This window comes from Dipteris shenzhenensis, chromosome 8, assembly GCF_047967505.1.
Source record: "Dipteris shenzhenensis isolate YYH24624 ecotype China chromosome 8, Dip_SZ_1.0, whole genome shotgun sequence".
Taxonomy (NCBI): domain Eukaryota; kingdom Viridiplantae; phylum Streptophyta; class Polypodiopsida; order Gleicheniales; family Dipteridaceae; genus Dipteris; species Dipteris shenzhenensis.
In genome coordinates this window covers 41,255,237-41,270,934 of record NC_141603.1, presented here as the reverse complement: position 1 = coordinate 41,270,934, position 15,698 = coordinate 41,255,237, and the positions used below count along the sequence as shown (strand labels likewise).

Below are 15,698 nucleotides of genomic sequence, written 5' to 3'. Positions count from 1 at the left end.
TGCCTGCAGACAGTATATATATCATATGTGAGACAAACTGGCCTACTAATAAAAACCAAGAAACTTGGTATGGAGTGCTCTAGCAAAATCAGGTCTCAGCACAAAAAAAAGAGGGTGCAAAATAACCCGGAAACGAATCCGTAGAAGGATGATACAAATGCACACAAATACACTGTGGATGGTTGACCGTCCTTCAAAGGAGAGGTGAGCTATGACCACTCCCCACTTGATCCCTCTCCTCTTCCATCGCCCTCAGTACCCGCAGCTTAGCTTCTGCTCTCCCCTTCAATGTGCCCTGTTGGGTCTGTAGGCAGCCCTGTTTCGGGCTGCCATACCGCCCAGTCAGGGTGGCAGCTTCTGCCACGCCTGTGTTCTCCACCATTTTACTTGCATGTCACCCTCAATGTTGAGCCGAACATGGCCGCTGAGTCCTCCCCCTACCCTACTCGTCTGCTGCCTTGTCTTCTATCGCCCTGCTTTTTGCCAGCCCTTTGGTTGGCCTGTTTGGGCTGTGGGTAGGCCAAACAGGCCTCCCTTTCCACCCATGTCCCTCCTTCGCCTCCTTTACTTCTGCCTTCCCCCTCGACCCCTGTTTCTTGCCAGCCCATTGGCTGGCCTTTTAGCCCCCTTATGGTAGGCCAAACAGGCCTGCCTTTTCCGTGTATTAAGAATTGTCCCATCTTGCTCTTCTGTTTTCCTTTCCCCGTATTAGCAGGGTATGTTTTGTTTGCCAAAGGGGGCAGCGATCTAGGAGTTGACTTTGGGTCTGGCCAAAGGGCTGGCAGCACCTTTGACATCCTCGGCTGTCTAGATCTCCCTTTTCCCAGAGGACAAACAACAGACAGGGAATGCTATAGACCTTTAAGATAGAGTAGTGGTGGGCCGCATTGTTGTTCTCACTACATGATGTCATGTTTGGGATTGGGTCCAAGTAATCTTAGCCTAGAAGGTTACTACACAAAGGACATCACCATGTATGGAAGGGGTTCCTCTCATGTAGCTTAGCTCCTTGGACATCACCCAAGCTCTATTGCAGTAGAGCCTAGTATACATTTGCTTTTCTTCATCTTTTGATACCACGAATTCATAGTGGACGATATGGTGACGATGATGCATCACGTACTGAGGTATCCCATTATGCTCCGCTCCCTAGGCCTCCCTAAGGAGTACAGATCTTTCCTCTATTAGGGCCTATTTTGGCATTGTTCTCGAGTCATGACCACAACAACCTCCGTTCTTTTGAGGGTAGAGTCTCGAAGGTGCAGTTGATCATAGATGACCTTGATACCCTCCCAGGGGAGGTGCTTTTAGAGACCTTGGTTGGAGGTGTTATTAGGAAACAGGTGGAGGTTTTAGGTCTACTAGGGCAATGCTTACATTTTAAAAAATGGGCCACGTGACTAGAGCTTGCCCATGTTTTGCAAGACGCCCCTCCCCTTGTCCCTAGGGTCTGCTAGATTAGTAGTAGGTTGGCAAGGGGAGTTGGACTTGACTCCACCCCACTGAGGAGCAATAGCCTTCTTCACAAACCCCATAGGTGGCTCCATCGAAAGGAGTTTGGAGTGGAGGGCAAGAAAGCTAGCAAGCGTGCCACAAAAATTCGAAGGAGACGGGCCCACTAGAGGCAACAAGTGAGGATGGGACCTTGGCCAGAGGTCTCCATACAGAGTGTGCAACCTAGAGACGCCTCAACTAGTGCATCCGGAATTGTTCAATTTGTCACTAAAGTTGGTAGCACAAGACAAAGGACAGGTTTTAGTAGCACAAATTCAGACAACCCTAGGGCCAGTACTAGAGATCCCTCCCTCTTGCATCCCACCCTCCTTGCCCTCTCCTACGCCCCCACTTTCATTCCTCGCCTACGTATCTTGGGGCTGTCTTCTATGGATCCATCTTCACTATGAGACCCGCGATGCAGGCACGCTTGAGTAGAGGATACGCTTCATTGGCCAGACTAGAGAGGTAGTGTTTCCACTCGCACTTTCAGGATCCGCAGACCAAGGGGCTGCTTTTCGACTCCTTGGTCTGCCCAGCGGGGATGTATGGCAGCCCTTGTTGGGGGCCAGACTTGTCGGATATAGAGTGGGCGCATGTGGAGTGGCTACAGGTTCTCATGCTATCACGGATGATTTGTAGTAAGCCATGTGTTTCTCATTAGATCATTTAGGCTGAGTTTGGGTCAATCCCCATTACAGCTAGATGCTGCATTTCAGGTCATCACATATCTGTACCGAGTCAGGGAGTATGGGGATTACTCTTCTGGACACAGTAGGCTGCCATGGCTAGCATTGTCCTCCTCTATGACACTCTCAATAGGAGGTGACTAGAGATGCTGGTATGCACGCACAGAGAGATGGTTTGAGCTATGCACGCACAGAGAGATGGTTTGAGCAATTGGGGCTCCACATGGATAGACTCCCTTTCTTCTAGTATAGTATGGACGCTCCGTTTTCTCCCCTCTGGTCACACGAGGTCAACCAGGTAATCCATGAGGATCTCTTACAGCTACACACATTCCGGATCTGGTTGGGACCGAGCGAACTCCCAGTGAAGCTTAGCTTCTTTACAGATCACTACTTACATATCACAGAGGAGGGTTTCATTGACCCACTAGGATACACATAGATCCACTTACCCCACTCACTAAGGGTCTCTATTGGGCAGTTCCGGGTCTCTTCGCATAGACTTCGTATCGAGAGCGGCAGAGCAGAGCGCCTACCCAAGGATAGGTGCTTATGCACATTATGTGACATGCAAGAGGTTGAGATGGAGGAGCACTTCATCTTCAGGTGTCTTGTTTACTATGAGATCCGAGGGCGTTTCTACTGCCTCTTGAGAGATAGCTATGGGGTTTTGTTTCGATTCCTCTCCTATCCAGATCAGAGATGCTTGGCAGGCTTCATTCATGAGGTAGTCAGGTACCGCGAGAGGATACTCTAATAACGGAGATAGGAGCAGACTTCTTCTTCCTTGGCAAACCCCTCTCAGAGTTCTATCACGAAGTTCTTTCAGCCATATCACTTGGACCCCCATGAGATGAGGCCTCGACATGATCGTGATCTAGAGCCAGTGACTCGACAGCTCAGACAGAGGGTTTACGCGTAGATTACACTTGGGGATATTCCCTCCATGTTTAGCATTGGAGCCCGGCCGATAGGGTTTACTGTAGCCTTGGTTAGGCATAGAGCTATGACCAAGAGACGTTATAGGGCCGCACCCTAGGGTGGTCGACATTACTCTATCGACGATTTCATGCTTCCATTACCTCATCCACCTTGATGTCCTGATGATGATGATGATGATGATGATGATGATGATATTGATATGTAGTCGACCACCGACATGACTATGTTGTACTTAGTACTTAGTACTACCATTCTGCATTTTTTGCATTCTGCATTGGTGTGGATGGTCGTTTAGTAGCTCCACCCTCACAGCTCGTTTTTACCAGGATTTTCACAGTCTCATAGACCCATCGGTCTTTCGAAGACTTTAATAAACTTTCTTTCTTTCTTTCTTTTTGCCAGCCCGTACCCGACCTTCTGATCTGTCGGGTTCCCTTCTCTTGACTGCACCGCATCCGCTCTGCTTCCCCCCCTTCCCCTTTGCAATCCAGCCTGTCTCTCTGTCTCTCACTCCTTCTCTGACCTGATTTTCACGATAAGCCTAGCGATGTAGGCTTGATTGAGTAGGGGGTACACTGTGCTCGCCAGGCTCAAGCGACAGTGCCTTCACTCTCACCTCCAGGATCCTCGGACCAAGTCTCTTCTCGTTGATTCTTTGGTTCACCTTGTGGGCATGCATGGTAGCCTATGTGGGGGCTTTATACTAGGCTCGAGTGGAGGCTTGATGTAGAGAAGCTAGCCTACTGCCTGCTAGTTTACTCTAGTTTCACACTTTAAGTAAGCAGGAATAACAATAGATAGTGACAAAGGGAAAGGACAGCATGAAATTCATGTGCAAATTCATATTGGTACCTGGAATTACATGTAGAACCACAGCTAGTGATGGGCTGCACTAGCAACAGGCTAGGAAGGGAACTTCTTAGGCTAGGATGCAAGTCCTAGTTCAAGGCAGCTAAGAGCAATGTAGGCTCAGCTGGAAAGAAGGTGTACTTAATTGCAAATCATGAATGAATGTGTACAACAGCAAGGAACCCCCCCCCCCCCCTTCATATTTATAGGTTTGGGTCCAGCAACAATAGCAACATGACTTATGGGACAGCCTTTCTAAGATGCCATGTGGCAACATTTGGCTGCCCACTTAAATGCTACTCAATTACAGGCCCTTTTAAGAAGAACCTACTAGACTAAAATAACTAAGGGTCACCTTTGTTACAATTCCTCCCTGCCCAAAAGAAAATTTGCCCACAAATTCGCAAGGGCAATGTAACAAAATTACAGCTCATAAGAGAAATTCATATCTGGTCATCCAGTGGAGAAAACAGTGAATCCACCAGCCAATGAGTCCCTCAAGGTAGGCTGGACTGCAGCAGCATCATAGGTGGAATAGGAAGAATTCATCACAGCTCCATGTAGCAAGGAAATTGACCATTTTCAAACAAGTCATCAGCTGAGCAAATATGGATATTGGTCTATGACAGAAGCTGGCTGCCAAGATGACTCCTCATCTGGTAATCCTTGGCATTTAATGTAGTACTCAGTATAGGATTTATTCCTTAGAACTTTGTCTTTGAATCCAATGATTCTCTCAGGTATCTACTATGTTCGTCCCTCCTCATCCATGGGTGGAAGCTCGTCTATCACCTGGTCTAAAGGACCCAAATATTTCTTCAAGAGAGACACATGAAAAACATTGTGAATTCTTGCTGAAGGAGGAAGTGTAGACCATCCTCTGGTGGTTCTAGTGATGCCCTATAGGCCATGGTATGTGCCTTGTAGGCATAAATAAAGACACTTATAGTGTTAGTGTCTTTATAATGCAAGAGTCAAGATGGGATGCAAGAGATGTAAATGCACATTCATGCATTGCTTTATCATGCAAGAGAATCATTATTCCACACATCCGGTCTTGCAGGACAGCAAAGGATGCTTGGGATAAATTGGCTTTTCTCTATCATATTCGCAATGAAGCTCGTGTTGCATATTTGAGAAGGCAATTACAGGAAGTCAGTATGAATGAAGGTGAGTCTATGGATGCATACCTGACAAAGGTCAAGGATCTCATGGAACAGCTTGCCAACATTGATGAGGTGGTGCCAAATTCACAGCTTATCAATACCACATTGAATGGACTGCCAGATACATATCAAGGGTTTGCTACAACCCTTCGATTAGTGGCCATGGGTAATCCAGACCACTATTCTTTTGATTAGCTAGTTACTTTGCTTTTGCAGGAAGAGCAAAGTAGAGCTAATAGACAAGCCATTATTCCTGATCATGCATTTGTTTCACAGTAGACAGGAAGAGGCAAGGCTTCCAAGCCTATGGGCAAGCCAAAATTTGCGCATAGCAGCTGCAACTCCTCCCATGCATCTAAAAATACAGTAGATAAGTCAAAGAAGAAAAGATGCAACTATTGTCGCAAGCCTGGACATGACATTTCAGAATGCAGGAAGCGCATTGCTTCGGAGAAAAAGAAAGCAGGATTGACAGTTAATGCCTCACATGCTATTGAATCCCATGAGCCAGAAGATGCTTCACATGCACATGCTCTTCAGGATGATTGGGCATGGGCTGTCCATTGCTCATTTGATCCCTCCAAAGCTGATGCATTCTTTACTGCTAATGATGCTCAGTCCTGGTACTTTGATAGTGGTGCTTCCAAGCATGTCACATCTTGCAGACAGTTGTTTCATTCTTTAGCTGATGCACCTCGAGGGGGAACTGTTACATGTGCTAATAATGCTTCATATGCTGTAAAAGGAGTTGGAGATTTCATTTCAAGCCATCCTGTCACTCTGACAAATGTTCTTTTTGTGCGTGGAATCGAAGTCAACTTGATTTCAATTTCAGCAATTGCTATTTCAGGTTTTAGAGTGATTTTTGATGCCTACAAATGCCTAGTTTATGATCTTCGTGATGACAATGCCATAGTTCTCACTAGCACTTTGCAAAAAGGTCTTTATCACCTTGATCATCATTCAGCTGCACTTTCTATTGAAGCATTGGCTATTTCAGATTCACAGCTTGCTGAAACTCATCTTTGGCATGAGAGAATGGGCCATCTCAATTATAGAGCTCTTGCAAAGCTACATTCATAGCAGATGGCAAATGATGTACCTTAGACTCACACAGTTTCCAAACATGTGTGTGAGGGTTGTCTTTTGGGTAAGATGCATCAATTTCCTTTTGAAAAGAATTGTCCAAAACTCTCACAAAGGAAATTGCAGCTAGTACACAGTGATGTCTGTGGCCCAATGAGGACAAATGCCATTGGGGGGTATAAGTATTTCATGACTCTCATTGATGATTTCACAAGATATTGCTGGGTATATCCTTTAAAAGCCAAATCTGAAGTTTTCCTATGCTTTCAGAGATGGCTGAATATGGTTGAGAATGAATCAGGATGCAAGCTTGTCACCCTCAACACAGATAGGGGGGGGGAGTATATGTCAAAGGAGTTTGATGCATTTCTGTCTTCACGGGGCATTATTCACTCATGCACTACTCCTTACACTCCTCAGCAGAATCCTGTTTCTGAAAGGAAAAACAGGTCCACAATGGAGATGGCCAGATGCATGCTGTAGGCCAAGTCTTTGCCCAATAAATTTTGGCTTGATGCAGTAATGTGTGCCAACTATGTGTTGAATAGATCACCTGCATGGGCATTGAAGACTGTTACACCTTATGAAGCATGGAAAGGCAGGAAGCCCTCACTTTCACACATGAGAGTTTTTGGGTCTCTTGCATATGTTCATGTACCATCTCAGTTGAGACATAAGCTTGATGACAAGGCAATCAAATGCATATTTATTGGTTACAGCTAAGAGAGCAAAGGGTATTGGTTATATCAACCAAATACTGGGAAGATTATTGTCAGTAGAGATGTAATCTTTGTTGAACATTCAGCTTCTCCTCTTGTGGACTGCAAAGCAAACCCAGCTGTTGACATGTTTGATGCCTTTGAATCTTGGTTACCTCTGCCATCATCAGAAGAGGATTTTGAGCAGCAACATGAGCCTCCTGCAGGCCCTCCACTAAGCAATAATCAGCCACAACCTCATGCTGATTTGCAGGTTTCTCTTCTGGCACAAAATGATCCCACTATTCATGATGCAGTCATTGAAAAAAGAGTTGTCAATAGACATCAAAGGCAAGTTCCCAGATGGCTTCTTGATACATTGAGGGACAGCAAACAAGATCAGCCTTTTGCTGCCCGGACAAGATCAGGGAATAGACAGCATGGTCAGTTTCTTGAGTTTGCACTCCTTGCTACAGATTGCAATGAAGAGCCTCTGTGCCATAAAGATGCTTTTGAGAGCAAAGAGTGGATGGATGCAATGAGAGCTGAGTTACAATCTATTGCCAAAAATGACACATGGGAATTAGTAGATCTCCCTCCCGGCAAGCATGCCGTTGGAACGCGGTGGGTCTACAAATTAAGAAGGAAATCTGATGGCAGCATAGATCGATACAAAGCCCGTCTTGTTGCAGAAGGGTATGCCCAACAACAAGGCATTGACTTTGAGGAGACATTACCATTAGATGTGTCATTGCCATTGCAGCCCATCATCATTGGCAAGTGCACCAGCTTGACATCATGGGGATTTGCAGGAAGAAGTCTATGTCACACAACCTCCTGGCTTTGAGGTTGTTAATTCTAAAAATAAGGTATGCCGGCTTTGAAAAGCCCTTTATGGTTTGAAGCAGGCACCCAGGGCATGGTATGCCAAAATTCATGCACACTTACTATCCCTTGGTTTTCAGAATAGTCCCACAGAACCCACTCTTTATGTCCGTGGGAGTGGATCTGATTTTTTAGTGCTGATTTTATATGTGGATGATATGCTCATCACGGGCTCAGATACTCAGCAAATGGCAGCTTTCAAGGCTGATTTGCAGCAGATTTTTGACATGTCAGACATGGGATTGGGCATTCAGTTTGCTCATGTTGAGGGGGGTATCATGATGTCTCAATCCAAGTATATTGGACAGCTCCTTACTCGTTTTCAGTTTGAGGATTGCAAGCCAATCTCTACTCCAGTGGACCCTGGCTTCAAAGTCTCAGCTCATGATGGGAGCTCACCATGCGATATCACTCTTTATCAAGAGGTTGTTGGATGTCTTATTTATTTATGTCACATCAGACCTGACTTGCAGTATGCAGTATCTCAGCTCAGCAGATTCATGCACATGCCCAATTCACAGCATTGGCAGGCAGTGAAGAGAGTCTTCAGATATCTGAGAGGCACTCAGGATTTAGCCCTCTTCTATGGTGATCAGGGTTCACTTACCATGCATGCTTACACGGATAGTGACTGGGCAGGATGTTCTGACACCAAAGTGTCACATACTGGCAATTGTTTTTTGCTTGGCAATTCATGTATCTCTTGGCTCAGCAAGAAGCAACCAACAGTTGCCACGCCTAGCTGTGAGGCTGAGTACAGGGCAGCTTTCACCGCTACAGTAGAGTGTGTTTGGCTTCGACAGTTACTTGCAGATCTTGGTATTTGCGAGACATCCTCCACTATTATCTACACTGACAGCCAGCCAGAGTGCTTTGGCCATTGCACGTAACCCAGTGTTTCATGCGCGTACCAAGCATATTGAAGTTCACTATCATTATGTTCGGGAGCAGTTGTTAGTAGGAGACTTAGAGTTGTCCTATCTTCCCACAAAGGACAACATAGCATATATGTTTACAAAGGCACTTCCTCGTCCCAAGTTCAAAGTCTTTCGACAGGCTTTACACTTGGTTTACTTTGTTACATGATCTGACATCCCTTGTACATTCATAGGTAGCTATATCCTTTTGGATGAACGTGTGCCACCATGACTAGAAAATACCAGGTATTCTGAGACGTTTCCAAAGTACTTCAGCCCATCCCACGGAGGGGGGTTTGTAGGCCATCCTCTGGTGGTTCTAGTGATGCCCTATAGGCCATGGTATGTGCCTTGTAGGCATAAATAAAGATACTTATAGTGTTAGTGTCTTTTAGGCCACAGAGGACACTTAGTCCTATGTGACACCTAGGACACTTAGTCCTAGGTCTAGGTACTTGTACCTAGTATTCTTTTGTTTTGGATAATCCAAGTTTGACGTGACGGGTGTTCTTCTGCGACCCTTTGCTACCTGCACTCTCTCTTTTCTATACGATCCTACAGGAAGCTCTAATCTGTAGGGTCAATCTTTTGTAGCACCTTATAAGGACCATAATAACGATGAGCCAACTTACTATTGGTATCTCCCTTTGATGAAGCATGCCTAGTCTTGGGAATCCTGAGGAAAACATGGTCTCCTTCTTCAAAGAATAGCTCTGTATGATGCTCATCTGCATACTCCTTCATTCGATCTTGAGCTTTGACCATGTTGTCCTTACACAACTGGAGAATAGCTGCCATATGGGTCCATCATCAAAGCTTGTTGATTGGTCATAGCCTCATTGCCTCATCAAAAACAGTTGATGGAATATGCACCTTGTAGCCATGCAAAGCCTCAAAAGGGCTCATCCCAATAGAAGAATGTTTGGTGCTGTTATAGCAGAATTCAGCCAAATGCAGCCATCTGTCCCATGTGGACTGAGCATCAAAACAGTAATGCCTGAGATACTCTTCTAGCCACCTATTAACTCTTTCTGTTTGTCCATTGGTTTGGGGATGGTAGGCTGTGCTAGTGGAAAGATGAGTACCCTTAGCTGTGAATAATTGTTGGCAAAACTGTCCCATAAATGTTGCATCGTGATCACTTACTATCTCTTGTGGCATGCCATGTAATTTAAACACTTGCTCCATAAACTGAGCAGGCACCATAGATGCTGAATATTGTGTCGTAGTGGGAATAAAGTGTGCTTGCTTAGTCAGTCTGTCCACCTCCACAAATATACTATTACGTCCCTTTGCTGTGAGAGCTAGCCTTCTCCTTTAGTGCTAGCCTTCGTCATGGCTGAGTCTACCCTTCACCTCCGGAGTGCCGACAGAAACTCAGTACAAAGACTTTGTATAAATGGATGCTCAAGTATGTGTGGGTGTGTGGATTTGTATGTGTGAGAGCATATTTTTATACTATGGTCTACCCCCACTGTTGGGGCTGATGACGTCAGTGGGGATGTCATAGTAGCTAGTCCCTGCTATGCGTGATGGAGTTTATGGTTTTCAATCTTATGAGTGACTATCGTTGAGAATGTTCCTGGATTCATCTAGGTATATACTATTACATCCCTTTGCTGTGACAGGTAAGCCTGTTATGAAGTCCATAGTAATGTGGGACCATTTACCCTCAAGAATGGGTAAGGACTGCAATAGTCCTGCTGGTCTGAGATTTAAGTCCCTGTTTTGTTGGCATGGCTTGCAACACTGGACAAATCTGTAAACATCTCTCCATAGCCCCTTCCATATGAAACTCTGCCTAACTTTGTCATATGTTTTGTACAGCCCTATGTGACCCTCCATTGGAGAAGAGTGCATCTCCTGTAAAACCAGTAGCTTAGAGGATGAATTTTCCACAAGCTAAATCTTCTCTTTATACCACAGCATACCATTGTGTAGCTTGTATTTGGGATGGTCATCACAAGAGGGGTTTTGTAGGTCCTGAAATATGATTGCGGCTTCATTATCTGAAAGATATTCCTCTTGTATACCATGGATCCATTCTTTATAGACCTCTGAAATGGAACTCAAAGTACATGCAAAGATATTCCTCTTGTATACCATGGATCCATTCTTTATAGACCTCTGAAATGGAACTCAAAGTACATGCCCACATTCTTGAAAGTGAATCAGCCACAATATTCTCCTTCCCTGCCTTATATTCAATCTCAAAATCATAACTTTGAACTTTGGAAAGCCATCTCTTTTGCTTGGGGAGAGACTAGCTCGGGACAGGAAATATTTGAGGGTCCTATGGTCTGTCCTTACCTTGAAATGACTCCCATAAACATAGTGGTGCCACTTAGCATGGAGTATAGCCAGCATCTCTTGGTCGATGTGGTAGGATAACTCCTTGTCATGCAATTTTCTGCTCTCAAAAGAGATTACTCCATGAGGCTGCTTTAGGACAGCACCAATTCCTCTCCCACTAGCATCAGCTTCAATAGTGAAAGGAAGAGAGAAGTCTGGGCATACCAAAATAGGAGCTGAAGATAGGGCAAGCTTCAAGTGCTGGAAACTCTTTTCTTCCTCAAGAGTCCATCTAAAGGAATCCTTCTTTAGCCAGTCTGTAAGAGGTGCAGCTATTTTGACAAAATGCTTTATAAACCTTCTATAGAATGAAGCAAGTCCAAGAAACCCTCTGAGCTGAGTCACATTGGTTGGCTGAGGCCACTCCACAATGCATCTAACTTTATTAGGGTCCACCTTTATCCCCTTGCTGCCCACTATGTGACCTAAATACTCCACCTCACTAGCCATGAAGGTACACTTGCTTATCTTGGCAAAGAGTTGATGGAATCTGAGAACTTCTAGAATCTGTTTCACGTGTGCAAGGTGGTCCTCCTTGGATTTTCTGTAGATAAGTATGTCATCAAAGAATACCAAGGCATATTTATAAAGGTATGGTTGTAGTATCTTATTCATCAAAGCTTGAAAGGTAGCTGGGGCATTGGTGAGCCCAAATGGCATCACCTTAAATTGATACAACCCCCTCTCAGTTCTGAAAGCTGTCTTTGGCTCATCTCCATCCCTCATCCTAATTTGATGGTATCCAGATCTTAAGTCAATCTTGGTGAAGAACTTTGCCCCCTTTAATTCATCCAATAGGTCATCTATTCTAGGAACAGGGAACCTGTTCTTTATAGTAATTTTATTGAGATCCCTATAATCAATGCATAACCTGTAAGACCCATCCGTTGTCTTCACCAATAGGACATGAGATGCAAATGGAGATTGGCTGTGTGAAATGAAGTCCCTGTCCAATAAATCCTGGACCTGCTTAGCAACCTCCTCCCTCTCCACCTTAGACAATCTGTAAGGATCCTTATTCACTGGTTTAGAACCAGCTTCAAGATTAATGGCATGATCGATGTCTCTTTTGGGTGGAAGATGATGTGGCAAGTCAGCAAATAATCTGAGTACTGCTGTAACAGATCCTGCATATCACGATCTTCAACCAAGAATTCATTGGAACCCTCAAGCTTGGGAAAATGGATAGCATATATGGCACACATGTTTCTGAGGTCCCTTTCCAATTTCCTGGAAGATATGATAGCCAGTTTAGGCGCTTCATAGTCCCTCAAATATATCTCCATACCTCTATGGAAAAATCTCATAAACCTCTGATGGAAGTCCATGGTAATCTCCCCAAGTGATTGCAACCAATCACAACCAAGGACAATATCAATGGGTCCCATGTCTAGCACAAACAAATCTCCTTGGAAGACGTATTCTGATGACAAGTGTATTTCAGTACCTTGACAACAAGACTTGCTGATAGAATACTCTCCATTAGCCACTTGTACCTGCAAGCCATGGTCAATAGTGGTGGGCTGTAATCTTACTGCCTCAACAGATTTGGAATTAATGAAGCTGTGAGTACTCCCACTGTCAACCAATATGTGGACTAATCTGCCCTTGATTGTCCCTTGTAGCATAAGTGTATGGGCATTATGAGACCCATAAATGCCTCTAGAGAGATGCTGTAGGTATCCCAAAACAACTCATTATCATCCACACAAGAGTTGCCATCTGATTCTCTGTCCACCTCTAAGTGATCATCAATTACTTCAACCCTCCATTGATGGCATTTACGTGAATATTTGGACTGCAATTCACCATCAGTCATGGTATCAGAAACAATACACCCGCTTGGGTCGAATGGAAAAGAGGGTTCACGTTTGGAATCATGAGAAACATCATTGTCTCCATGATCATCACCTACATAGTCATGGAATTCAACTTCTGCAGTAGTGTCTTCATAAGAAGGGTCATCATCAAGCTCTAAGATCATACTAAGTTTGGCACCTGATTTGGCCTTACACACATTCTTATGGTCTGGAGTCCATTTCTCTCAACATAAGTAGCATAAATTCTTCTTCTTTCTGTCCTCTGTAATAGCTTGTGACAATTGCTTGACCACTCTATCCTTCTTGTCCTTGGGGTTCTCCTTAGAACTAGGTGTAGTAGAGGTATGCATATCTCCTAACCTGAGAGATTTTGCCTTGCCCCCATTGCTGCCATAAACAATAGGATATCTTGGGATAGGAATGGATGCTGTAGTAGGTGGTACTTGCTTGGGAACAAATTGAAAATTGCTCTTGTTGATAGGCCTATTGTCCACGTGCCCAATGCCCAATCCTTTCTCCTTCAAGCTGTACTTAGTTTTAAAAAGTTTTGCCAAACACATTGCTTCCTTGAGAGTACTAGGTTTGAGGGCTGTCACATCAGCAGCAATGCTTGGATGAAGTCCATAGATGAACTTGAGCAGCCTACTTCTCTCATCAATACCATGTGGCATGAACAAACAAGGACAATTTCCAAAACCGTTTTGACAGAATCTTGCTGAGATAAGTCATACCATTGGCAAACAAGCTTATCTCTAGCAATAGAGGGTACAAATGTCTGAAACATCTGCTCCTTAAATTCCTCCCAAGATTGAGTAGTGATCCCCTCATTTTGAAGATTCCTCCACCAGGAATGAGCATAATCCTCCATGTGTAGGGCTGCATTTCTGATTTTGCTTTGGATAGAGCAGGAAATAGTCTTCCATCTTGCTCAAACATTCCTCCAGTTCAGTAGGAGTGCAGGTATCCCCCTTGAACTTTGATAGAATAATCTTATTCTTGATATCCTTCTCCTGATGAGAAAGACCCTTAGCCTCAACAGATTTCACTGTTTGGATATATTGGGGAAAAGGCATTACAGCCCTAAGATCAGGTGGTAGAGACTTATATTCATTGAATCTGTGACATAAAACATCCACTTTATGACTGTTTTCCATAGGAGGAGTGTTTCGTGAAAGTTCCTTGTATTGGTGGACATTTGGCTGGGCAGTTCTTCTTGCAGAAGCCATGAAACCCACTGGTCTTCCCGTAGTATCCTGATTAAGAACTTCTTTTTCATCATCAGAATCACCACAAAATTGCACCATAGGTCTCTTCCCCTCATGTATCTGAACCTTCTTGATCTGGTCCAATTTCCTGCTGAGTGTGGCAAATGAGTTTTGCATCCTCACTCGTTGCTTTTATTTCATTTGTAACTTATCTAAGTGCCAGTATTATGGGATCAAGTGGACCAGGTACCTCCTTGAGGCTCCATACCTTGAGAAGTCTGCCTTTGAGAAGGTCCCTCCATATTAGCTTGCTCACTGGCAGCAGGAATGTCATTTTGATCCTTATCAATCATTAGGTCTCCATCCATGGTAATACCCCGTGATGTTATTGCATCAACCACTACTACATTCTCCGCGTGTGGGTCATCTTCTACTGGTATCTTCCTCGATTGAGATCCAACTCTCTTGGGAGCCATAGAGAAGATCATAGACCAATCTAAGCACTGTTTAGGATCCAAAAGTACGCATAAGCATATAAAAACACTGTTTAGGCTCAATATATCAGTGTGATAGAAGGATTACTCACTGGATTGCAAGAGCTGCTAGAATACTTGGCAATCAACTGTTCTGCGCAACTGCACTGAATTTCGAAATTGCTTAGCAAGAAAAATTCTGATTACTACCAAAATTTATCAGCTGCATCCATAGAGCTGGGCGACCATGTGCACTAAGGCTGATTTGAAATGGAGTTATAATTCTGAATTTCCACAGCAGTTCGTCTATTCTAGCCAGTCGAAAGTGCTCATAGCTCCTCCATTTGAGCTCAGATCTCCACGAACGTTTAGGAGCAGCACCTAGAGGCTATGGCGACCAGAGTGAGCCAAGTATGACGAGATTTGGTGCATTCAACTAGTAGATCGTTGATTGGCTGTCCATTCCACTTGCGACTGGAATTCGAGTGCAATGTGGGGTCAAACCCTAGTAATTTCATGTTTCCAGCACATAGGGATGATCAGGAGATCAAGAGCTTTCCATTGATGCAAAAAGCCCCAAAATCTGAGCACTTGGAATATTAGGGTTCCTCACAGAGGCTGATACATGGCAGTGAATGATTGGGACAACTTCTGGTGATGAAATTTTGCAGAGAGGTAGCCCTTGGCCTCAAGATAGTGTGCTCCAATTTTCAGAACCAAAAAACAACATTTTCCCACAAAATTCCCTAGAAAAGTGCTCTGATACCACTGTAAAGAAGCTAGCCTACTGCCTGCTAGTTTACTCTAGTTTCACAGCCTAAGTAAGCAAGAATGACAGCAGGAATAATAGTAGATAGTGACAAAGGAAAAGGATAGCATGAAATACATGTGCAAATTCATATTGGGACCTGAAATTACATGTAGAACCACAGCTAGTGATGGGCTGCACTAGGAACAGGCTTAGGCTAGGATGCAAGTCCTAGTTCAGGGCAGCCAAGAGCAATGTAGGCTCAGCTGGAAAGAAGACGTACTTAATTGCAAATCATGAATGAATGTGTACAACAGCAAGGACCCCCCCCATTTATAGGTTTGGGTCCAGCAACAATAGCAACATGACTTATG

The 15,698-nt window shown here is 44.3% G+C and overlaps 1 protein-coding gene across 1 annotated transcript in view; it reads left to right on the top strand.

Annotated features, from left to right (window-relative positions):
* The window catches only part of LOC147899512 (B-block binding subunit of TFIIIC), a 131,156-nt gene that overhangs the window by 68,207 nt on the left and 47,251 nt on the right, over nt 1–15,698 (top strand). The window lies entirely within an intron of this gene.